This window comes from Halichoeres trimaculatus, unplaced genomic scaffold, assembly GCF_033239565.1.
Source record: "Halichoeres trimaculatus isolate MK-OKI-2021-1 unplaced genomic scaffold, fHalTri1.1 fHalTri1_scaffold_14, whole genome shotgun sequence".
Classification (NCBI taxonomy): domain Eukaryota; kingdom Metazoa; phylum Chordata; class Actinopteri; order Labriformes; family Labridae; genus Halichoeres; species Halichoeres trimaculatus.
In genome coordinates this window covers 2777959-2797787 of record NW_027437192.1, presented here as the reverse complement: position 1 = coordinate 2797787, position 19829 = coordinate 2777959, and the positions used below count along the sequence as shown (strand labels likewise).

General features: G+C 40.7%; 1 protein-coding gene across 2 annotated transcripts in view; it reads left to right on the top strand.

Annotated features, from left to right (window-relative positions):
* Positions 1 to 19829, top strand: part of LOC141803048 (voltage-dependent calcium channel gamma-7 subunit-like) — an 81046-nt gene that overhangs the window by 17376 nt on the left and 43841 nt on the right. Inside the window, exon 1 of one of the 2 annotated variants that reach the window (XM_074686919.1) lies at positions 9933 to 10231. The exons of the other annotated variant lie outside the window; for it this stretch is intronic. The gene's annotated coding sequence lies outside the window, so the exon portion shown is untranslated. Of the gene's footprint in view, positions 1 to 9932; positions 10232 to 19829 lie in introns of those variants that run through there. 2 annotated transcript variants of the gene reach the window in all.

Sequence of the window (19829 nt, the reverse complement as noted above, 5' to 3'; positions counted from 1 at the left end):
AAAGTCTGACAGCATGATCTTTAGAGCCATCAGGAAATAAGGTCTTGGGCTGTAAAACCTCAAACCTGTTGACTCCTGGTCTGGCTCCACTCATTATGTCTGTCTGTCATCATACTCAATCTAAAGACGAGCTAATTTTGACACAGTTTGTTTTATTTTAAAAGTCTCGGGGTGTTTTTAGGTAGTTTCCGATCACTATTTCCTGTCCAGCTTGATCATGATTCCCTTTGCTGAATTTATGTGTCACAAAAATAGGATGGCTGCGTGTTGCCCGCGACGTGAAGGACCAGCCATGCAGATGGACTGCAACAGAACAGGTTCAGAGTTAGTTGACAGACTGACTTGAATAGAATAGAATAGAATAGAATAGAATAGAATAGAATAGAATAGAATAGAATAGAAAATACTTTATCTATCCCCGAGGGGAAATTCAGGGGTCACAGCAGCAATCGCAAAAACAAAAGTAAGAAAGTGTATAGAAAGTGCAAAAAGGTCCATAAGAAAATAGATGATGACATCCCGTCCACCACTCTCCAGCCCAGCCAGCCTCCACCTCCACAGGGTCCAGGACTGAGCTTCTTCAGCAGTCTGTTCAGTCTCTGTCTCCTGGATCCTGTCTGCTCACAGCAGGTGAAGCTCTTCCAATGTGGGGCCGGCGTCCGATGTCAGCTCCGTCAGCCACGTCTGTGAACAGCACAATGCCGCTGGACTAGCACAGCTAGCTCGTCCATCCCCCCAGAGATAGATCTTACGTTCCCAACAACGATGGATGGAAGGACAGGTCCACATCGTCACCTCCCAACTCACACCCGAGAACCAGCACGTCGTCCTCACCTCCTCCTCCTCAGCTCGAGGGAAATCATCAAGCCCTACACTAGTTAGCATTGACATGCTACAGGCTGCTAATAGCTGATTTCACATGTAAACAATGCAGCCATGGTTACATGTAGGATCTCCAGACAAACACAGGAGAACAATTAGTAAAAAGATAACTGAAGCCACAAAAAGTTTGGTGTCCATGACCAACAATGAATCATACAAAGTGATGATCCACTCCGAATACAAAGATGCACTATCATGCATTTTTGGATACTCTGCACCCTCATCTTGGAACCAGCTGCAAAATGACTTGAAGCTCAAGAAGCTGGTGTCTTTTTGTGTTTCCTGCCCGTAACTTTGTGTTTTTGCTGCTGCCTGTCTCGGCCAGGTCTCCTTTAAAAAAGAGGTTTTTAATCTCAGTGGGACCAACCTGGTTTAATTATGGTTTAAAAATGATAAAGTACAATACTGTGATATTATCGTTTTGTGAGGTTCTTGCCAATGCTCACCCCAGGTGAAGGGTTGGTTAGGGTGAGGAAGACAGTCATGGTTTGGGGTAAGACAAGGTTTGGAATCAGATTGGAATCAGTTTTCCAGGAGCATTTGGGCCAAGTGCCAACCAAACCAACCAGGTATGAACATCATTGGGGCTAAAATCTTTCATGATCATCTCAATCAATTTCTTACCTTAAAGGCCCAACGAAGGAAACATTTCAAGAAAAGTGGAAAAAGATCCTTTCCATTGCTCTGATTGCTGTTTGAGCTCAGAGATTCAGCAAAATGTCCTTCAGAACTTCATAAATAATATTCATTCAGCCAAAAGCTGAAGATTTAATGAAGAAGAAAAACATCTCTCACAGTCTCTTTAAGACTTCTTTAAACCTGGAGAATAAAAAGGAAAGGCTGTCTGCTGCGTTGAGTGAAATAAGCATTTATAGATTTCCTCTACCCTGATAAGCACCTTTCCACACACTGTTCCCGTCCTACACTTATTGATTATCACCCTGTCTTTTAAAACAGGCTTATGCTCCTCTGAAGGGATATGATTATTGATCTATTGATATTTACAGCTGCCCTCAGCAGAATCTTTTCTTTAACTAAAGCTCAGGAAGCCTGAGGGAGGTAAACGCTGCTGTCAGTAAAGTCTTCTGCTCAGGTAGGATGTTGGATGTGGAGCAGTGGTTAAACTCGGCAGCTGCAGAGTGCGACGGCTGCATCAGGAGTTATTTTCTCCCCAATCTGAGCCGCAGCAGACGGCGCTTTGACTCAGAACCAGTTGGTGTGACTCGGGAATAACCCGTTAAATAGGCCATGTTCCCCCTCGGTATCACTGTTTGTGGTTATGAGTCACACATTAGTGCTTAGATGGCAGGAGGTTCCTCAACCCGGGTTTTACTGTGCAGCGTGGTTTCATGCTGTAATGGAGCTTTTTGACACAGGAGCAGGAGTTTTAAGAGACTGTTATCTGAGTCAGATCATTTAGACCAAGGGTCTTCAACCTGCAGCTTTTTGACTCTTCTACAGTGGCTCCTTGTAGCTTTAAAATAATATTATATAATATTCATTTAGCTGCCATTAAGCTGGATCCATATACATGCTTAAAAGTGGAAACATTAGCAAACAACAAAAAAGAATGAGTTGAGCAATATTATGAATACATGTGATCAAATTCAGTATTCTTTTAAAATTTCTGATTTTTTTTTGCAAATTTCTTTTTTTTTCTTCATTTTTTGCAATTTTTTGCAATTTCTACTTTTTTATTTTTTGCAAATTTTAAAAACTTTTTTTTTTTAATTTTTCCAAATTATTAAATTTTTTTTTTTTTTTTATTTCTGCAATTTTTTTGAAATTCCTTTTTTTTTTAGTTTTTTTTAAAATTCCTTTTTATTTTTGCAAATTTGCTTTTTATTTTATTTTATTTTTTACATTTTTCTAATTTTTTCTATTTCCCTTTTTTATGTTTTCAATTCCATTTTTTGAAATATGAATATATTTTTTTCCTTTTTAATATCTTAATTGTGAAGATAGAAGTGGATTCTGTGGCTCTGAGATGACTTTAATCCAGCTGATTTTTGTCTCATCTAAGCAGAATGTTAAGACTTTATATGGCCAATAATTTTCTAATTATTTCTGGATTGAGCTCCTAAAAGTGATCAGCTTAGGTTTGAAAACAGCAGGAATAACCTATCTGAGGCTGATGGTACAGGAGAGTATCATCAGCATAAAAAGTGATCAAGGACAGGACAGCTCTGAGTTTCATAACAACTAAAAAGGAGCTAAAACAGAGCCCTGAGGTACCCCATGGCCAAAAAACCTTAGCACCAAATAACTGGTCGAATAAAAAAAAGAAGACACTTCACACTTTGTCAAAGTGAATCAGAAGCTAACTTTTTCTCGCCATAGAGAATAACTTCTCCACTCTACCCTGGGAAAATAATGATGTCTGAAAGCAGCTTGTTCTCCTTACATCAGTGAAGGATCAGAGCCCACCTGAGGTGAGACGACCCACTTCAAACCCAGCTAACAGTTTCCTTTCTGACGGCACTTTCTATCCTATTGTGTGAAAACACGGGCCAGTGGCTGTGAAGCATCAACATGTATGAAGGATGAGATTACCGCTGACTGTGTACCCTATAGAGGACACATGGCACATGTCAGCTCACATCAGGCTGCACTCGAAAGGATGAAAACACACAAACCAGGCAATGTCACGCAGCATTATAGAGAAGATACGGATCTTTCCTCCTGGTTTTTGCTCCACAGTACTGGGTCAGTGTTGTGCCACGTGGAGAATATTATCAATGAAGAATCAATGCAACAGAAACTTTGCCAAGATGCTCCCAAATAAATCTGTTCATACATGAGCTTCTTCATGGTTGGTTATTTTGGGAGTTCATTTCTTGAATTTCAAGGTGTTGCCAACTAAGACTTGGTGGAAAGAATCAAATGCCCTTTCTGGCTGTTTTTATGTTCTACAGGTTTACAACAAAGGGTTTTTCTAAAATCAGGGCTGTCTTATATTCAGTGCATTATTGTTATCCTCATAGCAAAACTGCCTAAGTCAACAAAATGAAAACAAATGAATAGTATTGTATAATGTAAAAACAATAACTATAATAATGTGCACAGATTTGTTTTGGGTAATCGTGCTTTGAGGCAAAAAATCTGTTGAATAACAAGTAAGAGAAAAACAAACCTCAGGTCACCTTCAAGAGATTTGATGTTGTTGTATTTTTGGATTTGGCTACTAAACTCATCTCTGGACTTAAGTTTTGTTTTGTCAAATGAAAAACAAAAACAAAGTTCAAGCAAAGATTTATCTTTGTTTTCCACTGTGGAGTACCCCAGGGCTCTGTTTTAGGTCCTGTTTAATTATCTTTGAGTACAGCAGTTTTTCTTTCAGACAACACAAAAACTTTTACCACTTTTATGCTGATGATACTTTGCTGTGAAATTTACTATAACTGGATGATTCCTGTTGTTGATTGCACTTTTGTTTGTTTTGTTTGTGATTACGAAGACTTAAGCAGCCAAATGTAAACCTTTAAACCTTGAAGCCCTGGTGTCTTTTGTGGGTCTCTGCTAGAAAAACAGCATACACAAATTGAATATATATATATATATATATATATATATATATATATATATATATATATATATATATATATATATACATATATATATATATATATATATATATATTTATTTATATATACATACAAGATCTATTTGAATTCTGGTGTCATAACAAAGGGAACACTCATGAAATTTATTCAGAGGTGTCAGTATTGATATTTATGGCTCAGGTTAATAGCTCAAGTGTTTTTTGTTTTGTTTTGTTTTGTTTTGTTTTTTTTGCCTTTTGTTACAAAGCGACTGTAGAGTCCCCCAATTTGTGGATGTTTGATACCATTTTTTTCATACTGAAACCAGTACAAGTACTCCTTGTTGAGTACTCACCGATACTGAGTACCGATAGCACTACTAGTAATTCTAGTACAAAAATGTTCAATTTGACAGCACAGTCACTCTGACATTCAGTCCAGAATAAAACACAAACAACTCTCTGAGTTTAAGATTTGTTTTTAATAAATTAATAAAAGTGCAAAATAAGATTAACAACTGTCAAAGTTTTTGTCATTTTTTTAAATAACTGTTAACTCTCCCTGGTTCATTCATGTTGTCTGAACAGAACTGGACGCTGGTTGTTGTAGTGTCAAACTGCAGCAATGAAGTGCCAAACTACTGGATGGGAGGACTCACTCAATGTAAGAGTTTTCTTTGCCTTGAGTATTAGCTGGTGTCAGCTGCCTTTGTGAGTACTGATACCTTGGACTTGAAGAAGGCTTTCGACTGTGTCCCCTGAGGTATCTTGTGGGGTGTGCTTCATGAATAAGGAGTCGATGGCCCGTTGTTAAGGGCTGTTCAGTCTCTATTTACGGTGTGGGAGCTTGGTCTGTATTGCCAACAGTCAGTCAAGCTGGTTCCCAGTCAGGGTTGGACTCATCCAGGGCTGCCCTTTGTCACCGACTCTGTTCATTGTGTTCAGGGGTCTCAGGATCCCATCTCTGCTTTATGCGGATGATGTGGTCGTGTTGGTCTCATCAAACACTGACCTCCAGCTCACACTGGGGTGATTTGCTGCCGGGATGAAGATCAGCACCTCTAAGTCTGAGGCCATGGTTTTCAGCCGGAGAAGGGTGGACTGCCAACTCCAGGTTGGGAGAAAGTCTTTGCCCCAAGTTGAGGAGTTCAAATATTTTGGGGTCTTGTTCACGAGTGAGGGGAAAATGGAGCCAGAGATTGACAGACAGATCAGGGCGGCGTTGGCAGTTATGCGGACGCTATACTGGTCTGTTGTGGTGAAGGAAGAGTTGAGCCAGAAGGCAAGGTTCTCAATTTACTGGTAAATCTACCTTCCGACCCTCACCTATGGCCACGAGCTGTGGGTAGTAACCAAAAGAACAAGATGGCGGATACAAGCGGCTGAAATGAGCTTTCTCCGCAGGGTGTCTGGGCTCAGCCTTGGGGTAGGGTTTGTAGCTCGGACATCCGGGAGAGGCTCTGGGTATCAAGAGGAGCCAGATGAGGTGGTATGGACATCTGGTTCGGATGTCTTCTGGACGCCTCCCTGGGGAGGTGTTTTAGGCATGTCCCAGTTGACCCAGGACACGGTGGAGAGATTATATCTCTCGACTGACCTGGGAACACCTCGGTATCCCCTCAGAGGAGCTGATGGAAGTGGCCGGGGACAGGGGCCACTGGTCTTCGCTGATGACACTGATGACACTGCTGCCCCTGCGACCCGGACTCAGATAAGCAGTGGAAAATGAATGAATGAATGATACCTTGAAAAAAGGCTGGTTTTGACCAGATGCGACCGATAGCACTACTCGGCCAACCCTATAGGGGACCTTAGGGTTCAAAGGGTTAAGAAAGAATATATGACTTTACTACACACCTTGTTTTCCTTTCTCTCTGTGGGATTAAATGAATTCTTCTACTTCTCTTCCTGTTTCTGAAAAGGACTTCTAAGAAAGTAGAGAGTGTCCCATCCTCTCAGCTCATCCTCCGACTCTCAGAGACTGAACGGTCCGTTCTCTCTGGGAACCATCACCTTCAAAAGAGTTGAACAACCGTCTGTTTTGTGCAGAACTTTGAGTCTGAACAGGACCGAAGGTGTATATAAAATCCTATAATTGAGTTGGTGTGGTGTAGCTCCGGCAGGGGGTGATTAATATTCTGCTCTATAATCAGTTTTAGCTCAGGATGCTGCAGCAACAAACAAAGCAGCTAATGTCTTTATCTGGGCGCTAACAGCAGGTCCCTGTGTGTTTGTGAGTCCCTCTCTGTGTTTGTGAAGTTGGTGTTGGCAGGTGGGATGAATTCCCTTGTTACAAACACATGTGCCCATGCAAACACACACACACACTCACACACACACAGAGTGAGTGAGTCACAGGCCAGCACAGCCTACTGTATCAATCTGTGGGTCGCCAGGGGCTGATGGGGCCACTCAACCATGAAAGAGGGTATGGAGGCATAACAAACACACACACAGAAAATCACATGCAGGAGCACAAGGAGACACATGCACGTTTGTTTTTGTTTTTTCAGAGACAAATTTGTGACATCCTGTCTCTGGAGCACTGTCTCCTAAAACTACATGTCTATTTAGCGGCAGCAGCGAAACGTTTCGGGGAAACAGGATGCAGACAGAATCTCGTTTCTGAAAACATGATCAGAGAAAATTTCATGAGGTTGCAAAACTGAATCACTATATTTGACTTGTTTTCTACAAAAATAGGAAATCTAGCAACACATCAACGCTTCGACTTCCCTGAAAACATTTCTGTTTGCAAAACCCAACCTGAAACCTCTCCATGTCTAACACCCAGGAGCAAAAAACGTGTTTAAGGCCGTGCATAAAGGAGGGAATAAAGAATAAGAAAGAAAAGTGGTTGGAAAGCAGGAGAGCTCTAAAATTTGTTGGCGTGCAGGAAAACAAAAAATCAGTGTTAACTTATTTTAAAACCTTTAGGAATGTTTCATTGTTGACGTCTAAGAGTCACACACTGAAGGTAAAATCTGACATTTCTTATATTGAATCTAGTAAATACTTATTCAAAAGTTTAGCTGGAGTCTTATGGAGCCTAATAGAGACTTTAATGTTTGGTCTCAAAAATACAATTTGGTGTTGAAAAACATACTACAACTAGGAACAAGGAACATTGGCATTAAAAAATCAAATAATAAAAAAGTGAAATGGCATTCAAACAAGCAATAGCACTGATAAAGGTTTGCTGAAGTTAAAAACATGTGAAATGTTTAACATTATTTAATTTTTACAATTTTGTCTGCTTTCTGATTTTTTTTTAAATTTAAATCATAGTCAATTACAGTTAATAACTTCAATAATGTTTTTCTTTTTTGAACACATTTTTTTTGTCTACTGTCGTTTATCAGTTTCAACTTCCTGTCACTCTTGCAGTGTGGAGGTGGGGGCTAAAATGGCATGATTTGCATATTATTTGCATACTGTCAGTAAACCTGTTTTGAGTACATTATAATTTTGTATAATACACATTTTTCAATTTTATTATTCCTTTTTTCAGTTTCAGGATTTGTTTAATAATGCTAATTTTTTTCAATATCAAACACGACAGTCATTGTTTTGGCTCCAGAGATTTTGTGAAATCGTTTTGCATTTTTTGTTTTAGCAGCAGGACTATGGGCTGTGTGCGGTTTTTGAAGAAGCCTATCAGTGGCTGTTGCCAATTTACTCTTGATTATTGTAGAAACGGGCAAAAGAAAAGCAGAGCTGCATTCATGTGACATTGTAGCAGTCTCTCCCAGCTGCAGCCAGAGCGTGCAAATGAACCACACTCAATTTTTTGTCCCTTTTGGGTCACTTTTGTTTTTTTAGAAACAGTGTTTTTTTTTTTTTTTAACACACTTTCACCCCCCCCCCCCCCTTGATGTAATTCCTCTTCCCTACATCATCCACAGCAAATACATGCAAATGACTGATTATTCAAATGAGGTGAGGTCACCACATTTTTATCCATAACTAGTTTTTATCGCTGTTTTTTAAGTCCCAGTCTGTCTCTGGACTCCAGGCTATGATAAAGGCAAAGGGTGGCCATATTGAGATGTAAATCTTTTTGGTGACAGAAATTAAAGTAAAGAAACTGTGTTCAATATTTGTTATGTTTGTCTGCAAGCATTTTTGGATAGCGCGGAAAAAACGATGGGTAAATCTTTCTGGCCCACCCTTTAAATAGAATAGAATAAAATAGAACTTAATTGTTATTGTAACAAGTACAACAAAATTGAAGTCACAGCAGCGTTCAAGAAAACAAAAGTAAGAAAGTGTGCAGAAAGTGTAAAAAGCTCCATAAGAAAATCGATGCTGACAGCTTGTCCATCATTGTCCAGTCAGCCAGCCTCCACCTCCACAGGGTCCAGGACTGAGCTTCTTCAGCAGTCTGTTCAGTCTCTGTCTCCTGGATCCTGTCTGCTCACAGCAGGTGAAGCTCTTCACATGTGGTGTTGGTGTCTGGTGTTAGCTCTGTTAGACATGTCTGTGAATAGCATGATGCTACTCTGCCCTCTGGTATTCCCTCTGTTGCTGGGTTAGCACGGCTAGCTCGTCCATCTTATTGGAGATAGATCTTACGTTCCCAATAACGATGGATGGAAGGACAGGTCCATGTCGTCACTTCTTAGCTCACACCTGAGAACCAGCACGTCGTCCTCACCTCCTTCTCCTCACCTTGTGGGAAACATCCGGCATTGCACCAGTTAGCAATGACATGCTACAGGCTGCTAACAGCTGATTTCACATGTAAACAATGCGACCATGGTTACATGTAGTCCAACTTTCTGAATCGAAAGATTGACACCAAACTGAAGTCAGAGGGACGATTCCTCCACAGCAGAACAGATACCACCTGAGGAGCTCATGAATGCAGCATAAAACTGTCTGTTTAAAAGCTACTACGACCCCATCTGTCTGTCAAATTAACCAGAGTATCAAACTGAGTGACTATCAACTTAAAGTCACTCTGCACATTTCTTCCTTTTTTTTTAAGATCTGGGAAATGGGCGCTTTTAAATAGGACCACATGGGGCTTTGTTGTGTTTTGAGCCAGCCTCCAGTGGACTCTTGAGGAACTGCAGTTTTCTCCTCTTGTGCATCTGAACAAGAACACAGGAGTTTGAGCTTTTCATTAAAGGGGTATTCCATAGATTTTGTTGTGCAGAGTGACAGATTTCTCCTCAAACCCTGAAAAGTTTCACTTTGAGTGGATCAGTCGTGAGGTGTGTCCACTGCTGCCAGTCATTTACATTCTGCGTTATAACAGAGGGAGAGAGTGGTGGGTGTGTGAGTGCCCACTCACACTACAGATGTGTGTCTGAGTGTGTGTTCATTAATGACTTTCACCATGCTAATTGTTGCTGTGTGTTTGAATCAGTCATGCTGTCATCTCGCACGATGTGTCCTCGATTCCAGCCGTGCAGTCCGCGTGCGTGCGCGCGCGTGTCGTCTTCTCCCTCCAGCCCACATCACACACACACAAACACACACACACAAACACACACACTCCTCTAACCCCTCTCCTCTCCCTCACTCATATACACACACCAGTCCCACCTCCCTGAGCCCAAACTACAGCGGAGCTCATTGAACGGATTCTCCGCAGTGCTGAGAGCGCGGAGTGAAGTCAGGAAGGAGGAGCACTGAGAGAAGGAGAGGGGGGAAAGAGAGGAGAAGAGGAGGAAACACGAAGAAAAAGAGTGAGGGGAGGAGGAGAAGAAGGGGAGAACTGCACATTTTGGCGCCCAGGCTTTCCAGTGCGCACGGATCGCTCGTCTGCTGCACCGTCCAAGCTGCTCTCCGCTCGGCAGGGTGAGTGAAGCTTCTTCTGCTGCTTTCATTTCAACTGCGCCTCACCAAAAACCAGCCTTACCTCACCTCACTCCACCTCCACCCCCTCTCACAGCTGTTTCCCAGCCGCTCACGCTCTTCGGGGCTTGTTCCTGCGAGCTCCGGCTGCGTGCGCACGCTGAGACTCCAGGGATATTACTCATGCGTGTCTCTCCGCGTTCCGTGAGAATTCATCTTAGCTTTCTCAGTGAAGGGAAGGGCACCTCGTTTTTTTTTAAGGGAAGGTGTGTGTTGTGTTGACAGCTTGTGGTGATGTGTGTGTGTGCGGTTCGCAGAGGAATGTGCCGTCCGCTGATGAGTGTGGCGCATTTGGAATAATTCAGTCAGGAGAGTCTGGAGAGCAGCGCGGGGAAGCTGCTCCCAGCGGCGCGTGGAGGAGAGAGGGAGGGGGCAAAGTGTGTGTGGATGCTGTGATTGTGTCATACCTGTGTGTGTGTAACTCTCTGTGAGTGTGTGTGTGTGTGTGTGTGTGTGTGTTCCAGAAACTCTTGGCTCCTTCTCGGGGAAGCCATCCTGTGATACTGTTCCAGCAGACTGCAGCACTCATTGGGTCCAGCTCTCCCCTCTCATATACATATGCATGATGAGAGCGCATGTGTGTGTGTGTGTGTGTCATAGAGGGAAAAAGATGAAGAGCAGAGACGAGAGAGGGTGTGTGTGTGAGGAAATTCCCTTGAATCTGTCTCCTAACGTAGAAGATGAAATAATTCCACCCAGTTTTTTCGTCAACTTGGATAATCTGCGTCTAAACGAAGAGCATATAATCTGAGAATGTCAGAGCAGTTACCTGATGTTACGTGAGGGCAGATTGTGTGTCAGTGTCAGCAGACGGTGGTTTGATGCCAGGAAACTGGTGTGTAGAAGCTGACCCTTTAAATACACTGAGCTACACAAAGAGTGTATGAATTTATTCCAGTCTCCGTACGTCGATGTCAAATTTCATAATCTCGGGAGGAAGTGTGGAAAAGGACACTTCTAACCCAGCTCCAGTGTGGTTGCATACATCAAGTTGACCTACTCCATGTGGCAAACACACACACACACACACACAAACACACACACACACACACACACACACACACACACACACACACACACACACACTCAGTGTAAAGACTGATGGCATTGCACCGAAGATCCCTCACTTCAAAAAATCCACATGCTGCAGAGGCGTGCACAGACTTTTGAAGGGCAGGGGCGAAAAGATAAAAAAAGGCACCCACAGTAGGGATGGGCATCTCAGTTGTTTTTAAAGGAGTTCTCGCACTTCCCAATCAATTTTTAAGCGTCTCTTCGTTCTTGTTTTGGCTGTAAATCCTCTGACCTGTTGACTCCTGGTCTGGCTCCGTTCATCTTGTTAGTTTGTTGCTGTAGTCTAGTTAAATACGACATGGTTTGTTTTATTTTGAAAGTTATTGGGTATTTCAGAAGGTTTTCATGCACAGTTTCTTGTCTCGCTTGCCCTGAATTTTTTATTTTATTTTATTTTATTTTATTTTTTTATGTACTAATTATTATTATTATGATTATTATGATTATTATTATTTATTTATTTATTTATTTATTTATTTATTTATTATTTTATTATTTATTTTTGTGAAATTGACACTAACAGCTCAGGTATTTTTTGTATGGTAATTTCTATTCCAATATTATTCCACTTGACAGCATATATTGGCTCCTAAGAGAGCAGTCTATGATGTTTTAACCAGTCAAATCAGGGAATCAGTGTGGTTTTTCCCATATACTGTATATTGAGTGGACAGTGTGGCTCTGTCATTAACCATTGTACAGTTTTGAAGCAAAAGTTCCCCCGTTACAGGCGCCGCCACTGGCAGCCAGAGTCTGCGCAGTAGAGACAGTGATGGATTCTGGGAGAATCTGAGTGGAGCCGAGTGACAAAAAAATAATTGTTTTTTTCTTTCGAGAGTCTAATCACTTCCTGACTCTACTTCCAGACATTTTTAACAATCCCCGAAAAAAATATACAAGAACGTCAGCTGTCAGTCATCATTAAACGTGACGTAAAGCCTCGTTTTTAACCTCGTATAACTAATGAAAATGAAACTTTTCAGAAAAAAATTGGGCTTGAATACAAGACAGCCAAATGATATCTTCAAATCACCACAACAATCAGACGTGAGAAACATTTCTACCAGGCGTATTAATTTTTTAAAGTTTGACCACTGCCCATCTGGAATGACTGGAGAGATGGATTATTTGACCTGTACTGCAGCCAGCCACCAGGGGGAGCAGTTTTTGCAGCGACCTCACTTTGAGCTGAGCAAGATGACGTCTATTTTATTTTTTTTTTTACAGTCAATGGTTTTTTACGACCCAAGACAGGGATGTAGTGTTTATTAGTGTGTTTTGCCAGTCAGTAGAGCACTTTAGAAATAATAATAATAATAGTAGTAGTAGTAGTTTTCTTTATAAGGCACTTTTTATTTCAAGAATCTCAAACTGCTACAGGAAGAAGTTATTTTTTTAAATTGTATATATATATATATATATATATATATATATTTTTTTTTTTTTTTTTTTTGAAAAAAGCACCAGTGTAAGTAAAATACATCTTCAAGGAGAAATGTCTTCATTCATTTCTTAAAAGCATCCACAGTGTGAGGTTGAAGTGAAAATCTTGAACCCTGGGTTGTGCCAGTGAGTATGGCTTTGGATTTGGAGCAGTGAAGTTGAAAAGAAAGGTGGTGAGTGTTGAGGGTGGTGTGAAGATGATGGTGATGATGGTGATGGCAATGGACCAGTTTGATGTACAGCTGGGTGTCATCAGCGTAACAATTGAATGAGACCAATATTTGACACTGATTTGCATCTTCAGTAAAATGAAACCCTGTAAAGATGGATATAAATATGACAAAAAACTTGGGACTTGAAAGTTGAAATCTTTTCAGCAAATTTTACAAAAAAGAATGAAATGAAAACTGTTGACTATTTAAATGTCATCACAAAGTCAATCAGAAAGCAAATCAGACTTTTTAGATATGCTAATTAGAGGACGTGGAGCTCACTGTGAGTTGAGTTAGCATTAGATACAACAGCTAGCAGTTGTTCAACCTTTACAGGATAAAAATAATGGCTGGTTGAAATATTTGAGTGGCTCAGGGATGGATTCATGCCGGCTCCAACGCCCCGTTCGTGGGGTGAAAGTGTCAGACGGTCAGACGGTCAGGTACTCCGCTTAGCTCACTCCAGAGACACACACCGATCTGACAGCTTGTGCTGGGTCCTCACGCTGCGCCGTCCTGCAGCTCTCAGAGGTGAAAGGAAATGAATCACGCTCTAACTTCGGTTGTTTAAACTGCTGATGGATGGTGTGAGTCACCGACAGAGACAGGGTCACAGCTCTGTTTCCCATCAGGTAACTGTAAAGTCCTTGAGTAACATTTGTCTGCAGAGAGGCGATGACTGATCTGTGCTGTCGTAGCAAAGCCTCGTGTGCCTCCATCGTCTCATGATACCGGATCATTCGTGGTCAGTTTTCTGCAGTGGTACGTGCTGCGTAAACATCAGCAAACTCTGCGTCTGACCAAGGAAAACGTTCTCCACAAGGGGGCGGTGTGGGGGAAATACGTCAGGATGGTTTTATCTGGATTCTATCAGGATTGTTTTTTTATGTTCAGACTATTTCGACCTTCAAACAGCTTTTTTTAGGGGGAAAGCTTTTGTGTATTTAATCAGAAAGTAGAGAGCAGTGTTTCTCAAATTGTGGTGCCAGCGCCCCCTAGTGGTTTATTTTTTTAAATGGAACATTTGTGAACAAAAAAGGGGGTGGGGTGCAAGTTGTTTGGCTGCTACAGAAATTGATTAAATCTACAAAAACTGGTTCATAAAAATGTTTAGTAATTTTATTTAATCTAATTACTTAAGTATCTAAATACTGTAAATTTTAATTAAGATTTTCAGGTCCATTTTCTCCCTTATTCCAAAAAAAAGAAAAAAAAAATTGAAAAACAAAATTGAAAAAAAAAACAAAAAAACTTCAAAATAAAGCAAAGTGAAGAAATAAAATGTATAAATTTACTTATTAAAAATAATTGGCGCATCAATCCATTTTCAAAATATTAATTTGTTGCAGCCTTAATAAGTTACAACATGTAAGATTCGAGTTTATAGTATATCAGTTTGTTCTCTGGGGTGTTGTTCTGGGGCTGTTTAGCTCGTGGTGGTCTGTAAGACTTTTTCTGAGGGGATAAGTGGTCCTTGGTCTGAAAAAAATTGAGAAACACTGGTAGAGAGGAGAGTGGATAGAGCAGGAAACAAGGTGAGAGTGAGGAGGGACATGCAGGAAAGAGGCCACCTGCGCCAGGGCGAACCTCATGGAGCGCGACCTTTACCACCTTTTGCACATGACACAGGTCAACTGATCAAAAGTTTAAGACCATCGCTCAAAAAATGACAAAAAACTCTCCAAACCAGAAGAAAAGTTTGTCTCATTAGGACTCATTAATGAGCAGCTCCACCGTTCTTGTTCATCACTTAAAAAACTGGTTTGATGCTTGATGCCAGTGTTTCCAGGAAGCTTTTGGGAACATTGCTCCAAGTGGTGGAGATGGCTTCACGAAGGGCATCAACTGTCAGGAACTGACGGACATTTTTATAAACTTCCCTCGCCATCCATCTCCAAATGTTCTCTGTTGGATTTAAATCAGGGGAACATCAGGATGGTCCAAAGAGTGATTTTATTGTCCTGAAGAAGTCCTTCATCAAGCCAGCATTGTGACCTGCAGCGTTGTCCTGTTGAAAAACCAGCTGTTTTTTTAAAAATTATTTATTTAATTAATTTATTTATTTATTAATTTTTCATTTTTAAAAAAAATATTTTTTATTTATTTATTTTCTGTTTTTTTATTTTTTTTATTTTTTTATTTTATTTTATGTTTTTTATTTAAAAAAAAGAAAGAAAAGGAAATAGAAAAAACCAGCTGTTCCCACACAGACCAGGGCCCTCAGTCATGAAGGACGCCCGCTGCAACATCTGCACGTAACCAGCCGCCGTTTGACCACCCTGCTCCACCTGAAGCTCCAGAGTTCACTGAATGAAAAAGCCCCAGATCATGATGGACCCCCTCCACTGTGCCGGGGAGAAAACATCTCAGGTGGGATCTCCTCGTCATGTCAGGAACGTTGAAGCCATCAGGACCGTCAAGGTGACATTTTTCTCATCAGAGAATCAAACTTTTTTCCACCTTTCAATGTCCCATGATGCTCCCTGGTAAAGTCTAAACAGGCAGTTTTGTGGTGTTGAAGGAGACGAGGTCTTTGAATTGTTTTTGTTTTTGAAACCCTTTTCCTGCAGATGTCGTCTGATGGTTACTGCGCTGCAGTCGGCTCCAGTAAGGGCCTTAATTTGGGTCTTTATTGACAGCCAATCAGATCCTCCGGCTCAGCGCAGGTGTCATTTTTTGGGTCTACCTTGACTTTTTTGTTCCATAATGCTCAGGATCTTTCAGAAAATGTAGAATGACTGTCTTACTGCGTCCAACCTCAGCAGCAATGGCACGCTGAGAGAGGCCTTGCTGATGCAGCTCTACGATCCGACCACGCTCAAGAAGAGACAGCTTCTTAGCTTTAGCATCAGGAGCAGATTTTTGGAGCAGATTTTGGCCTTAATAACCTGAGGTCCAAATGCTTTTTGTCACACCTTCCCCCTTCTTGCTTTTGCATATTGTAGCTCTACTTAAAACCTCATTAAGATCCAAATGTGCAAAATGCATATTCTAGCAATTTTGTAACTGGTCTTAAGATTTTGATCAGGTCTGTTTGTCTTATCATGAATTCTGAAAGGGTTTTGATGCATCTTGGTTTTCTTAACGCTCTCTCCGCACAGCAGCGGTGATGTATGATGGGTTTCCTCAGCGTGAATCATGCGCCGTGGAGGCCGAGCCCCCCTGATGGCTAAAGCCAAGTTTGACCTCGAATTATACAACGTTCAGACGCAGTGAAGGTGAATGAAAATGTGTGAAAGGCTGCGGGGTGGACCAGCTTTTTTTGGTGCAAGGACTTTCCTCCATTTCTGGGCCAAGGTCTTTCCCTTCCAGCTCCCTCTTTCTCTGTGTCTTCTCCAGTGGATCTCTGCTTATCTCTCTGCCTCTATTTTATCTACCTCTGCTCTGCACATTAACACACACACTCACTCACACACACACTCTGTTCTGCAGACCTGCCGTCGTTCTCTCCAGCGTGTGTGCTTCACATAAGCTAATTATCTTTATCAGCCACGCAGTCGTCGAGCAGACTTCAGGATGAGGGTTTGTTTCCCAAAGCTTTCATCGTCTTAAGTAGCGCTTTGAGAAATGAGAGTCTTCCCGCGGCGTGGAGGAACACAAACGTGCTTCAGCATTGTTCTTACAAATATCTTGTCTGGAGAGTTTTGATGCTGCGTCTGGAGATAACTTTGGGAGTGAAGTTTATCTTTGTAATGACTCTTTACTCCAACAATTACTCATCTTTTCAGTTTACTCATTTGGTACTGTTTGTGTTTTCTCTCCGTCTCATTCATCCTTACCTCCTGCTTCCTCCATCGCGTCCTCCCCTCCTCTGATCTTTAAATATCCACCTCTTCTCCTGCCAGTTGGCTCGCGCCTCCCCCTCTCTGCTGACAGAGGGACATATTGCCTCCTCAACAGAAAACAAACCCCCGCTCCCCTCCACGTTAGCGAGCTAACCTGGGAACGCCATCTGTGGAGCCCCGCCCGGCACCATGGGACGTGTAGTTTCGTGGAGCTCAGCAGTTGCTCTGCTCGGCTCCGTATTGACCGTTTCTTTTCTGCCGAGCCTTTCATCTCTGTTTCATCTGGAATCTGGTGAAAAACTGTGAGAACCAGGTCCAGGACTGAGACTGATTCTTCTTCTGTGCAACTTCTTCAAGGAAAAATTAGTCCTTGGGCAACTGCCAAGAAAAAAAAATTTGAATGGAAATTTTTAGTTTTTTTTCTGCCACAGTCCTAATTAGAGGTGGAAGTTTCTGGATAATTCATGATACAATATTAAATATTTGACCCACGATAACAAGAGTATCTCCTAACTGTGTTTACACTGGAGAACACTTTTTTAAAAAAATTTTAAGTTAGGTCTGACAGCTGTTTTTAACTAATTTTGGGGTTCAGAATCCAAAACTGATCTCAGTTTCTCTCTTTTACATCAAGTTTTTGAACTATAGGATCCCGCTTTTTTTTTTTTTTTAATGAAAAAATACTGTACTTTACAGATATGTGCTTGTTTTATGGGGCATTCTACGGAAAGTGTCCAAAATGGGGCTGGCAATATCTTAAAATTTTGTGTGCTTCAGTCCCCTAAATTTCCCCCTATATGTATTGTACCATATCTAAAGGTCACAGATCTGGTAAAAGAACAGTTAATCTTTATTTTGTATTTTTAGAATGTTTTGCAAAGTTTTACCTCTCCCAAAATTTGTCACAACCGAAACACATATTAAACTATGCAAAAAAAAAAATTATATCAACCTTTAAAGATTTTTTTTTAATTCTGTTGTCTCAAGATTTACATTTTTAAAAAACTTTTCAGGACAATTTTCACAACTCAATCAATAAAATGAATATTTTAACACATTTCAAAGTTTATATATTACAATTCTTCATAAAAAGAATGCAGTATTTCCTTGTAAATTGTCTAATTTTTATCCACTTGTTTCCAAAGTTAATATTTCACAAGACAGAACATAAAGTTAACAAATTAGTGTGTTATTATATTAGTTTTTAACTCAATATACTTTGTTTTTTACAAAGCACTCTGTGTTTCGGGTGGGACTACACAGTTTCGGTTGTGACCACTAACCAGTTCTCAAATGTAGGCTTCGCCTATGGTGAGAAAATCAAGACCAAAACATTATCAGATGTTTTCGGTTGTGACATTTTTAGCTAATTCTTTGCATAACAACAGTATGCCAGCAAGCATACTCAGGTAGGCTGTGGACTTTTTTTTCTTTCTTTTTTTCTTTTTTCTTCTTTTTTCCCCTTTTCTTTCTTTTTTCCTTTTGTTTTTCTTTTTTCCTTTTGTTTTTCTTTTTTCTCCTTTTTTTTCTTTTTTCTTCTTTTTTTCCCTTTTTTTTCTTTTTTTCTTTTTTTTTCCTTTTGTTTTTCTTTTTTCTCTTTTTTCATTTTCTTCTTTTTTTCCCCTTTTTTCTTTTATCTTTTTTCCTATTTCTTTATTTTTTTTCTTTATTTTTTTCTTTTTTCCCTTTTTTCTTTCTTTTTTCTTTTTTTCTTTCTTTTTTCTTTTTTTCTTTTTTTTTTCTTTTTTTCTCTTTTTTTTCTGTGGACTTTAAACCATGCTCAGTTGGTACTAAGGGGCCCAAAGTGAGCCAAGAAAATATCCCCCACACCATGACACCAGCAGCAGCAGCCTGAACCGTCGATACAAGGCAGGATGGATCCATGCTTTCATGTTGTTGAGGCCAAATTGGACGTGTTGTGTGTTCAGAGATGCTCTTCTGCAGACCTCGGTTGTAACCAGTGGTTATTTGAGTTACTGTTGCCTTTCTATCAGCTCCAACCAGTCTGTCCATTCTCCTCTGACCTCTGGCATCAACAAGGCATTTTGTCCCACAGAACTGCTGCTCACTGGATATTTTCTCTTTTTGGGACCATTCTCTGTAAACCCTAGAGATGGTTGTGGGTTAAAATCCCAGTAGATCAGCAGTTTCTGAAATACTCAGACCAACAACCATGCCACGTTCAAAGTCCCTTAAATCAATCCTCGATAGTCCGTATCAATCCTCTGTTATCGCTCCATTTTCATCTCATCAGTCGTTTTTCCAGTCCAGTGTTGATGAGCATCAGACAGAATTATCTTTAATTATTAAGAGACGCACACAGACCCAACAATAACCAGTGATGGGGCGTCGTATTGATGGGAGATAAAAATAGCGTCTCACTCTGGGCTCTTTATGAAGTGAACGGCCTATATCTGGAAATTAATTCCTACATTCAAAGCTCCTGATTAGGGAATCTTATTATAACTCCTACACTGACATTCATGCTTTAATGCTTTAATTAGCGATGCACTCATTCATTAAAACGGACTTCATTGAGGATGCGAGCCTCCAATGAAATCAAACAGAATTAATAATGGATTTAAATATCACTGATATACGTTCTGAGGGCTTTTACATCCAGACTGTCCCTTTGTAATCAAAAGAAAAGCCTGAGGATTAAATTTAACCTTCAGCTGTGTTTATTTTTACCTTTGAAAACTTTGCTGAAGGGACACGACCGACTGTAACAATGCCTCAGGTCTGTGGTTACGTAACATCATTCAGTGCAGCGTTTTAGAGCCGGTCAGGACAGAAAACGGAGGAGACGACCGGCTGCAGCGTGAACAAAGATAAAGCAAATGAAATCAGTCACAGTGAGGATTCATCTCCAGGATCTGTGCTGCTGTCGCTGTGGCTTCCTCCTGAGGTAAAACTGACCTTAAGGATGAAACAGCGACAGGAAGAGGTGTTTGGATAACAGGGAAAACTGACTGAAAGGGGCACGGTGTGGAGGAAATGAAGGACAATCTGAACCTGAAAGAAAAA